We start from the raw sequence: 15,732 nt of genomic DNA, 5'->3' as shown, positions 1-15,732 counted from the left end.
AAAAAAAAAAAAAAAATGGGGAGGGAAATTATCCCTTGCAAAGATTAAAGTCTTTGGAAAGTGAAAAAAGTTTTACACTTGCAAAGGAACATTTCCAAAGCAGCTCAAGGGAATTTAGCTTTGCACGATCAGGATCAGAACATGGGTCACAAATGAGCTTCGTGGAAGCATGGGTATCTGGCAGATGACAAGCAGACCTGAAGTAAGAATAGGGACTGAAGGCCTCAAAGTTACGGATAACAGCCCAACAAATGGCAGTGACAAAAATTACCTGAAAGAGTCATGGAAAAGAAATTTGCCAAAGTAAATTTTCTTCTACTGTGTCCAAGCTATTGCATATTGAAAATGAGTGTATCTGAGTTAATAATGTCTTACCATAATTGCTCATTGAATTAAACCACCAAGGAAATCCTGTTTTTATTCAGAAATATGATCTTCATAGTTTCTCCTCAGGCAGACTCTAGGTGCTGCTTCCATTTACAAAAAAAGTATTAGCTGTCATCTATCCTTCTTTTTTTTCCCACATAGAAATTATACAACAAAAGCCTTTCAAGATGGAATATATTTGTGCTACCTAATTCTTTACACTTTAGAGCAGATTTCAATAGCCTGGATTCAGGAAATGCTATGGTCCAATTCTATTTGTCATTATTCATTCTCTGCTTAACAAATATGATATGTATCTACTTGAAAATGACATGTATTTAAATTGCAATTTTTACTAAAAATACTGATTACACTATATTATGGAAGCATCAGAAAGAAGCAAAATAGGCTTTTCTCTATAAATTTGAAAAAGTCTGCATATAATAATGTTCTTTGTATTAGCATGCATGCATCTAGTTTTTTGTTTATGTAACACTCCCTCCAATATTCTAATTAAAAGGATAGTTAGCTCTGATATTCTCGGTCCGTTAAGAGGCTACCAAATGCCTACATGAACAGTATCATGGAGTTTGCATCTACACAGGCCCTTACCCATGTTCATTGACAACCATAGGCCAGGGCCACCAATAATGCAAGAGCACTGGGAGGGGGATACCTACATGTGGAAAAGCAAAGGTGGAAAAGAGATGAATAAAGTAGTATATTCCACACCCCAAATTTACCAAGTGACAGAGAAACACTACAAATGAAAAATCAAGTTTTAAAAAAACTTCATAGGAAAGCTTTTATGAGTTGTTTCTTTTGAAGTACCAAACCTCATAATAACATAAATCATCTAATGGAAAGTTTAAGGATGCTATAGAGGTTAGACTACACACGCAGTCCTGGAAATAGGTAAAATGAGATGTGATCCAGTATAGAGCTCAAGAAAACAAACAGGAAAACAAATAAATACCAGAAATCATAAAACAAAAAAATATCAGAAAGTCTGATAGCCCAACAAAAATTATCAGACATGCAAAAAGGGAAAAATAAATGATACCTACAATGAGGAGAAGTCAACCAATTGAAACTAACCTAGAATTAGCACAGATAACAGAATTAGTGCATAAGGACGTTAAAGTTGTATTCCATATGTTCAAGAAGCTAAAAACTAAACATGCTAAACAAAAGATTAAAAAAATCCAAATTGACCTTTGGGAGATAAAAGTTATGATGTCTGAAATGAAATACACTCCATTGGGATTAACAGCAGATTAGACATTGCATCAAAAAAAGATTAACAAATTAATTAGACATAGAAAAAGGAACTACCCAAAATAAAAAAGAGAAGATAGCATGAAAAAATGAAATAAACAGAGTCTCAGTGAGCTGTGAGATAGCTTCAAGTGCTTTAATGTATATGTAATTGGAGTTCCAAAGGACAAGTGAGAAGGGACAGAAGAATATTTGATGAGTGAGTAGCAGAATAACTTAGTTTTGATGAAAAGAGATCTACAGATCCAAGAAAGAGGCTGTTTAATAATCCAGGTGCATGTTGCTTGTGGTTTACATTGAGGTAATAGCAGTGGAGATATTTAGAGTTGGTCATGTTTTATATAAGCTTCTAGGCTAAAACTTATAGGATCTCCTTATATTTGGATTTGGAGTGTGGAAAGACTGAAGGATCTCTCTAAGGATTTTCACCACAGGAAATGTGGCAAATGACTTTCATTTGAAAGGATCATGCCAAGAGCAGGAGTTATCAGCTCAGGCCTGATTCATCAGTTTTGCAAGTTTCTTATTTAAAAATCTGATGCCACATTTTTTTACCAAAAGTTTTAGATACCCAGTGCAAAAATGGTTAAGACTAAAATTACTCAAGTCCTCTCCTTTGGAGGATACACCACACTCAAACTTCCAACAAATGCTTCTTGAATAGGCGTCTCTACGACCTCTGCCTCTAACCAGGGTCCCGGCCCATTTTCAGACAGGGTGGCTTCTCAACAAAGATACAGTTATCTAAGTGTCCACCTGTTGTGGTTTTTCTTTTCATAATTAGAATAGAATGTTGTGTGCACTCCAGCCCACGGCATCTTACCAGAATGGCAGTGTCCAGGGTTCTGCGCCTTTTCCACATTGGCTGTGGCAGAATGGGCCTCCAGTGTCATCAACATCAACAATCCTGGAATATCTGCTGCTTCCAGGTTTTGCCTGCATGGATCCAGGAACCCATGTGTTACCTGCCAGACAACAGGAGTCAAAAGAATAAGAGGGATGATTTCTTTTTTAAACAAATTAACTTCATACATGAGATTCAAGTGTACCAGAAGGTAGAAAAATTAAACATGGTGACATTTTATCAACAGTATTTTTTGGCAGTACTGGAGGTTGAGCCAGGACTCTTTGCACTGAGCTATGTCCTCAGCCCCTGTAAAATACGTTTTTTATTGTGAGACGTGATCTTTCTAAATTGTTAAGTTGCCCACGCTAATCAAACTTGTGATCCTCCTGTCTCGGCCTCCCATAGTGCTGACGTTTACAGGCCTGCATTGCCATGTCTGGTTTTCAACAGTATATGTATTTACAAATAGACATGGATGTCATATATCTTATCAATAAAAGAAAGTCAGAAAAAATAGCAATATTGAATTTTTCATTAACTAAATGAAAAGGAACCCTTATGAAGAAAAGGTGTAATTTTGCTAGTTGGAAACCTTCCTACTGAATTGAATTAAGGACTTGTGTCTCAAGATGTCTGCCTGGAAATTAACTGCTGACTTAGTAGAAGGTTGAGGTTCCATCCTACTGCTCCCTCAGGGCACTGCTTTCTGCTCTGTAGCAAGTGCGGGTTAGTGTGGGGCGAGTTGCCAGAAGAGCTGTCTTGCAAACATGAATGGAAGATAGTCCATGATTCAATACATGTCCTGAAGACCCAGGAGGGCACTGTGCCCAAAAGCTGTACAGGTGCTGAGGAGCAGGACATGGGGAAAGAAGGTAAAATGAGGTGGGAAGGGAGAGTAAAAGGCTGATCAGAGTCCCCATCTCACAGTGGGGAATACGGGTGTATAGTCACATTATGAGCTGAACTGACTCATGCCCACGGCCATGGTCTCCCAGGGTCATTCAGCTGACTGAGAATTTGCTCCCAAGTCTAGGAGTCACTCTTCACATTTTGACAGTTTAGGATGAGGGCTACAGGAAGCAGAAGTTTATCAATCTTTGGATGTTTCCACTGGCTGACCTTGTCAGAATTGGCCAGTTCATCTCTGAAGAGCCCAGTAGGCCACGGCAACCAAGAAGAGGAATGTCATACAAGAGGACCCACTGCCTTCGGTGAGGGAAATCCTGCCGACTTTCACAAAAACCAAAGTGCAGACTGAAGTGAAACTTTTCTGGGGTCTGAAAATATTTTATAACCATCCTCAAGGTAGGCTGCATGTTCATGCTCTATTTGCATGCTTCACAGCTTCCTAGTTGTACTAAAAGCAGAAGTGCCAAAATATTTTAATGCAGTTTCTTCTTCTAGCACTAAGAGGCCAGGTGTTAACAGTCAACCACACGGCAGGAAGAGGGTGCAGACATTCCTAGGAAAGTGGCCTTCCCACGAGAAGCAGCCACTTGATCAGCCTGTGGCCTTCGGCCTAACTTTCTCAACACCATGCTTTGGATTTATGGGGCAGACTCATTCGGGATTGCAAGAGATTCTATTGCTAATGACAGGTTGACCTTCAGTTAATATGTTGAGAAAACCGAAATGTGGAGATACATTCCGTCCCTAACAGAGCTACAAGTGACCACACTCTTAGTCCCTCATTGAATCATAAAATAAGGAAGCAACTTTTTAAGGGCTCATCGTTATTATTTGCAACCTTCTATGGAAACAGTTGTGATCACTCACCAAATTATTTTATACTTGCCTGAAATTGAGAATAGGATTAGCAACTCAGGAGTTACATGTGTCTGGGACTATATAAAATCATTGGAAATCTTTTATAATTGTTCATGACATCATCATTAATAATGTCCTCCATCCTCTCACTTCTAAATTGGAAGCTGAGAATAGAAGAATGGATAGAAGGAAGTCATTGGCAGGTTTATTCCAGCATAGAGAAACTCACCTTATATTCATCAGCGGTGGCCAATGGAAAGAGAAGTAAGGACTAGAATTTCTGGGGAAGAATTAGCACACTGAAGAAGCCATGAGGATGGCAACCTGGCTGAACTACATGGGAATGCTGGTGCTGAGCAGCAGCAAAGGCTAAAAATAAGCACCCTGTATCACACATAAGAAGCCAAAACTTAGGCCAGCACACAGGTACACACCTGAAATCCCAGCACTCTGAGGTCAATCTAGGAAGATTGCAAGTTCAAGCCCAGCCTGACTTGACAAAGTCATCTTAAAAGAAAATAAAAAAGGACTTGGGGGTGTGGTTCAGTGCTTCCTGGGTTCAATCCCCATTACTGGGGAAAAAAGTGTTAAGATTTTCCCAAGTACCCAGCGAGAACAGCTGGTAGGTTTCAATACTCCCCCAGGTTGCATGGTCATGTGTTGGGGTTTTTGCTAAGGTATAAGGATGGCTTGAAAGTGGCATGGCTACAGACACGAAGGCCAGGTTGTGATAGTGTAGGGGCCTATTGTGTGGAAGCCTGAGCCAGGGCGGTGAGCATGGGAATGTATCCATTCATCCACAAATATGATTGTTTTCCACTGCACACCAGGCACTAGCCTTCCTGCTGGTAATGCTGGTGTGCAAGAGAGAAAAATTCTGGTAGAAGAGGAGAGAAGTGGATGATTATGCCTTTTCATATACCATGGATTGGGTTTTGAGTTTTGTGTACAAAACAACCTGTCCCACTGGAGAATAAGCACTTTGAGAGTAGAAGCCATGTCTTATTTATTTTGACAGTCCCTGGTACCAGCTACATTACTTGTAGGAACATAACATGTGCTCAGTGAGTGTAAGCTATGATATTCCATATCAGAGTATCTTGAGAATTAATGAAATCAACCCCCAAACTGGCCAGAAAAGTAATTTATTATAAAAAGAAGCTATGCAAACTCAAGTCAGTTTTGGATTGTTTCCTTAGTTCAACTCTACAGTTTTCAACAATTCATATAGAAAAACAGGGATTTTAAACCTGTATACATCTTTCTCTAAGTAATCAAAGTAGCACAATCCCCTCTTGTTCAGTTCATGTCACTGTTGCAATTTGATATTCCCTGAAGATTTTAAGCTCCTTGAAAGCAGGGGCAAGACTGGGTTTTGCTCAACATTGTACCCCCAGCAGCTATCAGGGAAGCTGGCGCATGGCAGATACTCAGTAATGAGTGAATGAATTAACAGACAGAAGAAATGTCGGGAAAGAATCAATGAGTCCAAACTAGAGAATATTCACAGAAACTTCCTGGGCATTTGAGCTGAGCCTTGAGGAGAAGATTGTCCAAGAATGGTGATGTAGTGGGAGGAAGAGCAGGGAGGTTCTTGGGGGAAGGACAAATACATTCAAAGGAGCCCCAGGGCAACATCGGCAACAAAGTTTCAGGGGGCAGTGAATGTGGTCGGTACACAGGATGTGTGGGGAGAAGTGAGACGGGAGAAGTGGAGACCACATGATGGAGGGATGTGAAAGCAACAGTGGCAGCTTCAGTGTCAGTGTGACATAGTAGTTGGGCCTCTTGGCATGGATCCTATTTGACCTCACGACACCCTTGTTATGGCTTGTGTCTAGATGTCCCCCTAAAGCCTCATGCAATCATAGGTGGAGCTTTTTCAGAGGCGGCAGAGTCTAGAGTGTGTGATTGATTCACAGTGCAATGCTAGGATTAAGAGCGCCAGGATTAAGGGTGTGTGATTATCAAATCAGTCCACTGATTGCTTTGGCACTGCCCCAATCCTGGTAGCCTGGATATAATATAAGGGACAGAAAGAGGCATGTCTTCTCTCTTGCTCGCTTTGCTACCTTTGGTCCACCATCAACTGTTTCTCCTCTGCAATGTTGGTCTGCCATGTGCCACCCTGCCTTGGAGCCAGCCCATTATGGACTAAAAGCTCTACAAACTGGGAGCTAAATAAACTTTTTCTGCCTTAACTTTGGGTGTTGAGTATTTTGCCTCAGCAACAAGAGAAAACGAACTAAGACACTGTAACCGTCCTTTTGCAAGTTTGGCCCTGGAGCTCAGTTGCATTAACATCACCTAAGAGTACAGGAGAAATGCAGACCCTTAAGTCAATTACAGACCTACAGAATCAGCAGCTCTGCAGGTGTATCTCAGCACTCTGCTTTAGCAGAGTTAAACTAGGTTTAGATCCACACTGAAACATTAGAATCACTGCCCTGTAAGTTAACAATTATATCCATATTTTATAGATATAGAAACTAAACTCAAAGAGCTGTAGTAACTTGTTTAATGGTAGATAGATAGTTAACTGTCAAAATAGTTTGCTATTACAATCCTTCTGACCTTCCAGCACCATGCTACCTTGCCCCTGGCTGGGGATATTTTTCTGAAGACTCTGGGAAGTCACACAGCACTTTTAATGAGGGAAATGATTTGATCTGATTTGTGTTTTTATAAATATCATCTTTGCAAAACAAAGGGTAATTGGAGGAGAATTCTTAGGCAAGGAACTATATTAGGAGTCTGTTGGGGTAGGCCAGGAAAAGTTAGACAGCCAAATGAGCACAACTTCATATCTTAAAAAATTGAATCATAACGTGTTTTTGTTGCACTTCTTATTCTTAAATCATTAAAGGACAGTATATCCTGAAATAGCCAGTGTTCATTCTGACTTGTGCCATGTATCTCTAGCAGTAAATCTTATAAAAACTTTAGTGATGTGTACGTGGATTGGAGTTTCCCACATTCGGAAGAGAAAATATCCCTGACCTGAAGAGAGAACAAATAAGTGAATGCACGTCCAATCCAGACTTAGGGCACAGACGATGGGAAGAGTCATGCTGTCACCTTGACTAATCTCTAAATACTAGTATTCCTCAGTCTGGAGACTGCTTTTCTTATCATCTCTCTCCTAATTTGGACCTCTGGACACAGAGTTTTATTAGTTCTCAGATCATAGCCCCTTATAATTGGCCTGTGCAAGGCTCCTCACTTGTTTTACCTCCCAATCTTATTTCCCTTTGCCCCTATAATCATAGTAACACGTTCAGTGTGTATGCTCTTGTTTGTAGGTGTTCTGATAAGATGTAGTCACTTTTCATGCCTATTTTCAAGCTTTATTGAGATATAATTGACAATAAACAAGGTCTTGAGTTCTATTCCTGGTACCAAAGAAATTTGACAATAAAAATTGCATAAATGCATGGTATATATGATGTTTGATATATGTACACACTGTGGAATGATAGCATAATAAAGCTGATGAACATATCCATCATTTCACATATTAGCCTTTATGCATATATCTTCTATGTGACATGCTATTTTGTAATTTTTATTGAGGTCTAGTTAGATACATCTGGTTTATTACTTTCCATTGCATAGTATTCTGTGGTGATCTTCTACCACGTCATGCCTATATATGCCCCCAGTGATAATATCCAGGTCATCAACTCACCACCACCCTGTCACTGTCAACATTGTCATGAACATCCTTGCTCCAGTCCCCTGTTAACCCATGCAAATATTCCTTTAAGCTGCAAGTCCAGAATCTGAAGTACTAGACTATGAAGTTTGCCTTTAATTTATCCAAGTACTACCAGATCACCCTTCAGAAGAGCTGCTTCAATCTCCACTCACAACTACAGCACATGAGAAATCCTTGATCCTACATCTCCTCAACATTTGGCATTTTCCACTCGTCTGAACCTACCTATCCATCAGGTTATCTCCTTGTTGTTTTGCTATACATTTTTAAAATATTTAGTGAGTTTGAGCATGTCTTCAAATGTGTTCTCATTTTTGGTACCTCTTTCTTTCTTCTCTGGTCACATTCTCTACCCAGGAAAATTAGCTGATGACTACCAATGTTCTATTTCCAGCCTTAGCCCTTCTCTAAATTCTGTGCTCATATATAAAAATCTACTCTTGCTTTTCTCATAGAAGATGCCAATTATATCTAATTTAGAGCTTTAGAGCTTTTAGCATCCCAGCACATCTATCTTCCTAATGTTATGTGACTTGCCTTTTTAATACCAGTAAATGGTACCATCATCCATTCAATTGCCCAAGTTAGAAATCTAGGAATTATCTTTGATTACTTTTGGTCTTTCATCTGTCTACATCCAACCCATCAGTAAGTCTGGGTATCTCTATTTCTAAGCTAAATCTTCAATCCTTCCACTTCTCTTCAGCTTTGCTGTACCCCAACCCCACCCCGAGGAAATACCATGCCATTGCCTGCATGACATTTATTCTGAACATGGAATAGTTTCATCTGCTTATTGATCTGTCCCCTTAGACTGCCAGTTTCAAGAGGGCAACAAATAAGTCTGAAGGGCTGGGGATTTAGCTCAGTGGCACAGTGCCTGCCTGGCAAGCACAAGGTCATGAGATCGATTCCTGGTACCGGAAAAAAGCCAAAAAAAAAAAAAAAAAAAAGAATCTAGAGATTCTAGAATCTAAGAGATACCCTGGATTAGCCAGGTCAGTCAAATTCAATCATGTGTTCTTTTTAGGGGCTGGGGATTTAGCTCAGCGGCAAAAGCGCCTGCCTGGCAAGCGCAAGGTCGTGAGTTCGGTTCCCGGTACCGGAGAAAAACCAAAAAAAAAAAAAAAAAAAAAAAAAAAAAAAAAAAATAAGTCTGTCTTGGTTACTATTGTGTACCCAGACCAAACACATTGCCTGCTGTTTAATAAATGATTCCTTTCAGTTTGAATTAGCTGTCTGGGAAGATGAGTGGACCAATACCAATAAGCAGTTGCATCTTAACTACTTGCTCTAGAATGTGATGATATAGACTCCAAGTAAGAAATTGCCCAATTAAAAGTCTTAATATTATGTCATTATTAAACTCTATAGATATGTAAATTTACTTAATATTTATTTTAGCCCCACAATTCCCAGTGTAGTATCTAGCACATAAAAGATACACACTAAGTTGCATTGGAATTGCTAAATATGTTAAAATATTGAGTATGAACAAAATGGCTCTTGTGTGGGTATATGGCTTTGGACATACACAGAGCTCCTATTTTTCTGTGTGGGTGAAAAATCATGAGGTGACATAAAGAAACTGAGAATCAAAATGGAATTAGATACAGTAGCTACAGACTTAAAAGAGATACAGCACTCAAGTCCTGGTGGGCTGCAAAATCACCTGGGGGAGAAATGCAAGAATCAAGCTCCTAGGGCCCATCACAGATATTCTTCTGAAGGCCAAAGATTGGGCCCAAGAATCTGCATTATATCAAGCACACTAGGTAATAGGGTTATATTTTGAGAAAACTCACAGTAGAGAAATTGATTGAAACAATAGTCTAGAATGGTCATGGTGAACCTTCTAGCACTTTCAATGATACAAAGAGCCTGCTGTGGACAGTGTGTCATAGCTTCGCCACCATGGGTCTAGAACAAAGACTGACAAATGTACCTTGTAGGGGATAATGTTGTCTTTAACAATGAAAAGAGATTTGGCTTCAGACATATAAAAAAGACCAGAGAATGGTCTAGAGACAGAGGTAACTTTCCTGAAGCCATGAACAATAGAATCTTCCAGGTCCAAGTAGAGCAGTGCTTGCAAGGTCAGTTGAAGGTCATGCAGCTTTGGTACTTAGCTCTTTGAAGCTCTCCTTTTCTGAATCTGGCTGGAAGTTTCCTCTTTCCAAAAACAATTAATCTGTTTATTAATTTTAATGAATACGTGATACATTGTTTTACACATATTAGGCACCTTAAACAATCCTTAGAATGATTGAATTGAGCATGGAGTTTTACCAAAGAAACCAAAGGCCCTTATATTTTAACATTCTCCTTGAGAAAATGGTATTCTACTCAGATACATGTACATTAATGAACCTTCAGAATATTTTCAAAATGATAGATAATGATTCCTGGTAATGGGAGACAAACAGAATCTGAGGTTCCAAGGAGGCAGAGATTAAGCCATTTAGACAATAATCAGTATGAGAAAACTTCTTAGAAAACACAAAGGTTGTTTTTCTTAGAAAATATGAATCATAGGCTGGGTTTCAACAAAAGCAATGGAAACCAGAATCTTATTTAAAACGAATATACTTTTGTAACACATGTGACATTAAAAGATAATGGGATATAATTGACAGGAGAGGAAAGAAGCAAAAGTAAAACGTTTTCCAAGCATAAAGCCTTCACTTTACTTATATTCTGGGTATACACAGGGTTTGGGTTAAAATATAAGAGTTAGTTTACCTTCACTGTTTTACATTCTCTGCAAACCATCTGAACTCCACTTCAGAGGTCCTATATAGTTAGAATGATAAGCTATTGGAACTCAGGGGCACTCTGCCACAAGGGATTATAAAGCCCAGTGATTTCAACCATACCAAGACACTGAGAGAGACTCCAGTTCATGACACTGGTTCTTCCCGGAACAAATGCACCCCAGCCCCCAAGACACTTCAGGGCTATGTCTTTATTACTAGGGGCCATGACTCTTAGGGAAGGCAGCTGTCCTGCATGTCCCTTGTGGCCACTCCCTCTGAGTGCTCCCAACTTCCCAGATCTTCCAGCCAGGCAGCCCAGGGCACACATCTGACTTCCAACTTGTAAAACCCTCAAGGTAAGAGATGGCTAAGCCAGACAAGCTACTTAACACTGGGGTACAGTCAGGACGCGTGGAGAACAATACAAAGTCTCTCCTCTTCCCTCTTCTCCGCTCTCCTTCCTCCCTTCCCCTCCCCTCTGATCTCCTCTCCTCTTGCCTCTTTTTCTCTCTCTTTTCCCTCTCTTTCTCTCTGTCTCACACACAGGCACACACACTTTCATATTTCTGCCTTTTTCATAATTTGAACAATGAAATTCCTGGCCATGCAATTCAACTTAGGCCCTCCAAATATTGGCCAGAAGCTCTTTAAAGTCTTCAGGAGGCAAATTGCTTTTATAAAATAAAATGTTGACCACAATTCATTCACTCCTATTTTATATTTGCATGGTGACTTTTGTACTTGATATTCAAATGTGCTTCATTATGCTTTATGACTGTAATTTGCATACTGAAATAATATTTGAACGGAGGCACTTGGGAATGATTTATTGTGTTTTCAACAGTTCCTGTGCTTTAGCATGAAGGCGATATAGATCTATACAATCAGAGAACTTTAACTGCAGGGTTTTGTTTCGCTCAAACTCAGTCTAAACCTTTCATTTAAATGATGAGTTGTTAATAATGCAAAGGCAGCATCGGCAGCCTGGTCATTATTCTGATTAGGGTGAAGTTGGACTATACCAGTGTGGGTGGCATGGCCACCTTTCTAAGTCTCTACATTCAAAGCTCAGCCTGGCTCCTGCTACCAGGGCTTCTGGACCTCCATCTAGCATGCTGCAGGCCCTCAGCATTCAGGGTCCCTCCCTGGGAAGAGGTCAAGCCTTTTGCCAGGTGTATGAGCTATAGAGAGTATTGGCGGTATTTGGTATACTCATAAGTCTTTTCTGCAAACTGGGTAGCTGGGATTTGGTGAAGGAACCTCCACATGCAATGAGGGCCTGGGTCCCAATAGTTTTCTGTCTCAGCTCCCTGCAGTGCAGCCCTTGTTGATGATTTTTGCTATCATAGGCTTCCGCAGCAGATTCATTTTGAGCAAGGGACTCAGCCACCAAATATCAGAGTTTAAAAACCAAAGGCCTACATGGGGCATGAATTTCTCTCTATCTCAGCACATCCTGTTTTTAGAAACAACCCTGATCTCAATATTCTAATTCCCTAGGATGTAGAATTGAGCCTTGTTGTGGACTGAATTGTGTCATGCACCCCCATTTACGTTAAAGCCTGAATCTTCAGTGTGACTATATTAAGAGCAAAGGACTTAAAATAGGTAACTAACGCTACATGAAGTTGGAAGTAGAGCCCCAGTATAATATAGCTTGTGTCCTTACAAGAGACTAAGACACACACATGCACAGAGGGAAGCCAAGTGAAGACAATCAATGAGCAACTGCTGCGTTCAGCACTGTTCTAAGCTCTAGATTTACAGTACTAAAGAAAACAGACAAAAATCTTCCCCTCAAGTCACCTAAAAAGATGCAGAGCCAACAGTCAGATTGCTAGATCTCTGCTACTGACCAGTGGCATGACCATAGGCTTACTACTTAACTTTTCTGTGCCTATAAAACAGGTATGGCAAGAGCACAGTCATGATGCTGTACAGATCATATGAAAATACTTACAATACTATCTTGCAGTTAGCAAATGTTAGCTATTATTACTTTTAAATTTTGGTCTAGACAGACAAAAATGTGTCCCCTCAAGTAGTGATGCGTGCTACAGCAAACAATGAAGGAGGTAGAGGATTGAAAATGACAGGAGCAGGAACAGTCTCTAAAAGATCTGTCAAACATAGTCTTGAACTTTTATTGGTCCTGAGTGACCTGAATTAACAAACTATACTACTGTCCAGAATAGACAAGACAAGGAGCAAATCATGCAAAGAATATCCCAGTCAGGGAGAATTGAATGTGCAAAGGCCTTGGGGTTGGGAGATGTTTGGCACATGATAGGAATCATAAGAGATCAGTGTGGTAAAGGAATGTGAGCAGTACACAGAGCAGGTAAAATTAAGTCAGGCAGAAAAGGAGAGGCCTAGTAATAAAGGATCTGTTTAGGTCAGCATTCCCTCCAACTTCCCCAATAGAAGACAACCATCTGGGCTCGGTATTAAATGTACTAATTGCCAGGGCCTTTTTTCTAGAATTCTGATTTAATAGTCTAACTCTTACTACACGGTGGATCCCACTTTAGTCACTAGAGATACATCAATCTGAAAGCAAAAGATAAAAAGTTCTATCTCTAAGGGGCTTATATTTGAATCGAAAGAGGGAGAAAATGAATATCTTTAAAAATGATACAGTAGATTAATTGCTACATGATACAGAACAAACAAAAAACCTCCTAAGTGGAATTGTCAGTGCCAGGAATGCAGGCAGGTTGCATTTTTTTCATATAGTTTGATCAAGTCTGCAATGGAAGTACAAATTGGGAGTCATCATCTACCATTTAGATGGTATTTCTAGTGATGAGCTCAGATGCGATGACCAAAGGGCAGCAGGAAACAATGTGAAATAGTCATCCTGGAGAGCGGGGAGTGGAGGGCTGAGCAGCATTAAGGACCCGCTTGAGCTTCATGGCCATGAATTTGAAGTGAGCCCAGCAAGCATTCTTGGGGGTTTTTTTCCCAGTCGTAGACAAAGCAATGAGAGTGGAGAGATGGATTTAATTTAAATTGTGGTTTTGCTAAGCAAAGTGAGAAGGGAATGAGGGAGTCGAGAACATATAAAGAGAGCAATTATCATGCACCTATGAAATTAAAGAGGGAAAATCAGTTGGACAAGAGACAGTGAGGATTTGCAGAATCAATGGATCGTAGAGTCTGCTCCAGCTGAAGGGATGATCGGAGACCAGGCATTAGAGAAAGTGAGCAAGCAGAAAGACAGGAAGCAACAGGGACAGAAAAGGAAATGCAAAAGAGAGCCTGTAGGGGTTGCAGTTATTGGTGATGACAAGAACTGTCACAGCCATGTGAGTGACTGGCTGATGGAGCACAACCAGATCACTGCAGTCAAGGGATGGAGGGAGAGGCCAGGGTGGTGGAAGGATCATGTATATTAGTATCACGGTCACCAACAATTAATTAACAGAACAGGAGTATTAGAAAAAGTCATACTGAGCCATGAACTTAAAAAAATCAGAAAGGGGGAAGAAGGAGAAGGAGAAGGAGAAGAAGGAGAAGGAGAAGGAGATGGAGATGGAGAAGAAGGAGAAGAGCTTGCTAGTAGCATAAGCCTGTATTCTAGCACTCTGGGAGGCTGAGGCAGGAGGACTGTGAATTTAAGGCCAGCCTGGGTGACTCAGAAACTTAGTGAGACCCTGTGTCAAAACATCAAATGAAAAAAGCTATAGCTCAGTGTGTTCAATCTCCAGTACTAAAATAAGACATCAGAGGAAGTGACCTACAGACTGATAGAAGGGGATAACAATGTAGCATAGGAGAGATACCGTCTTCTGGCGTGAGAGTAAAACATTTTCTAACAAAAGCTGTAGGTGGTTTTCCTCCTCTGGATTGTCTGTGTAATACTGTGCAAGCCCTCACCAATCAGCTGCTTGAAACCCCCTTAGGGACAGTCCCAAACCTTAGCTTCTGGACCAAGCTTTCTATCATTCATTGTCAAGAATCAGTCTCTCCACTTTTCTTGTCCTGTTGGTTTCCTGTCCCAGTGTGGTTGGGGTATTGATATAAACCTGATCTCTAACAATTCTTCTAAGTGCTCTGCCTCCTCTCCTGACCAAGTATGGTTCCAATCTGGGGAAGCTCTGTTGCATGTAAATTTACATTTGTGTTGGCCTATGGGTTTGTTAGAGTAAGAAATGCCCTATTTCAAGCGTAATCAGAAATGGAAATCGTGTAACTGTGGGTTTGTTAAAAAGTGAGGGATGTAATACAACCACCATTGTTAATTCCCTACCACTTTGTTTGGAACTCTGTATTGTCTGTATTGTGCTTGTGATATGTTGTAAAATGTTGTATGTCTGTTAATGTTTCCCTCCTTTTATCCTTAAAATTAAAAAAAAAAAAAAAAAGTGAGGGATGTTTTCCCTGCAGAATATAAGAGTGAAGTTGTAGGAAACCAGCTCCCTGCTCTGTAAAAACTAGTGATTGTGAAAGAAACGAACAGAAATGTGAGAAATTTCATTTTACTTGGCAGATAATTGTAGAATTCATTAATCCAGTCATTCATTCATTTATAAAATAATTATGAGCTACCTTCTATATATAGCCACTGCTATAGTGATTAGAGATAAAGCAAGGAAAAACCCTTTATACTATGAGATTCACAGTCTACTGAGAGACTGAAAATAAATACATAAATACACATGTGATGAATTTGAGAAGTGATAAGCATCTTAACAGTAATAAAACAAGTCTTGAGGGCATATTCTGTGCTGAGAATTGTTCTGAGTGTCTATTTAGTCTATATAATCTTTACAACAATCATATTCATTTGGTGGTATCATTATCACATTTGACAAATGAGGAAACTGAGGCCCAGGAAGATTAAATCACTTATAGACTTCAGCAAGTCACTTAAATTAATTGTGCTTGTGTTTTTTCCCCTGTAAAATGGGAGAAAAAATAACAGCAGCACCAGGGTCTAGGGTGGTTTTTACAATGAAAGGGAGTCCTAATGTAAAAGACTTAGAACAGTCTTCAGT

This window comes from Chinchilla lanigera, unplaced genomic scaffold (genome assembly GCF_000276665.1).
Source record: "Chinchilla lanigera isolate Chin_1 unplaced genomic scaffold, ChiLan1.0 scaffold00097, whole genome shotgun sequence".
Classification (NCBI taxonomy): Eukaryota; Metazoa; Chordata; class Mammalia; order Rodentia; family Chinchillidae; genus Chinchilla; species Chinchilla lanigera.
Note: the sequence above shows the minus strand (reverse complement) of the source record.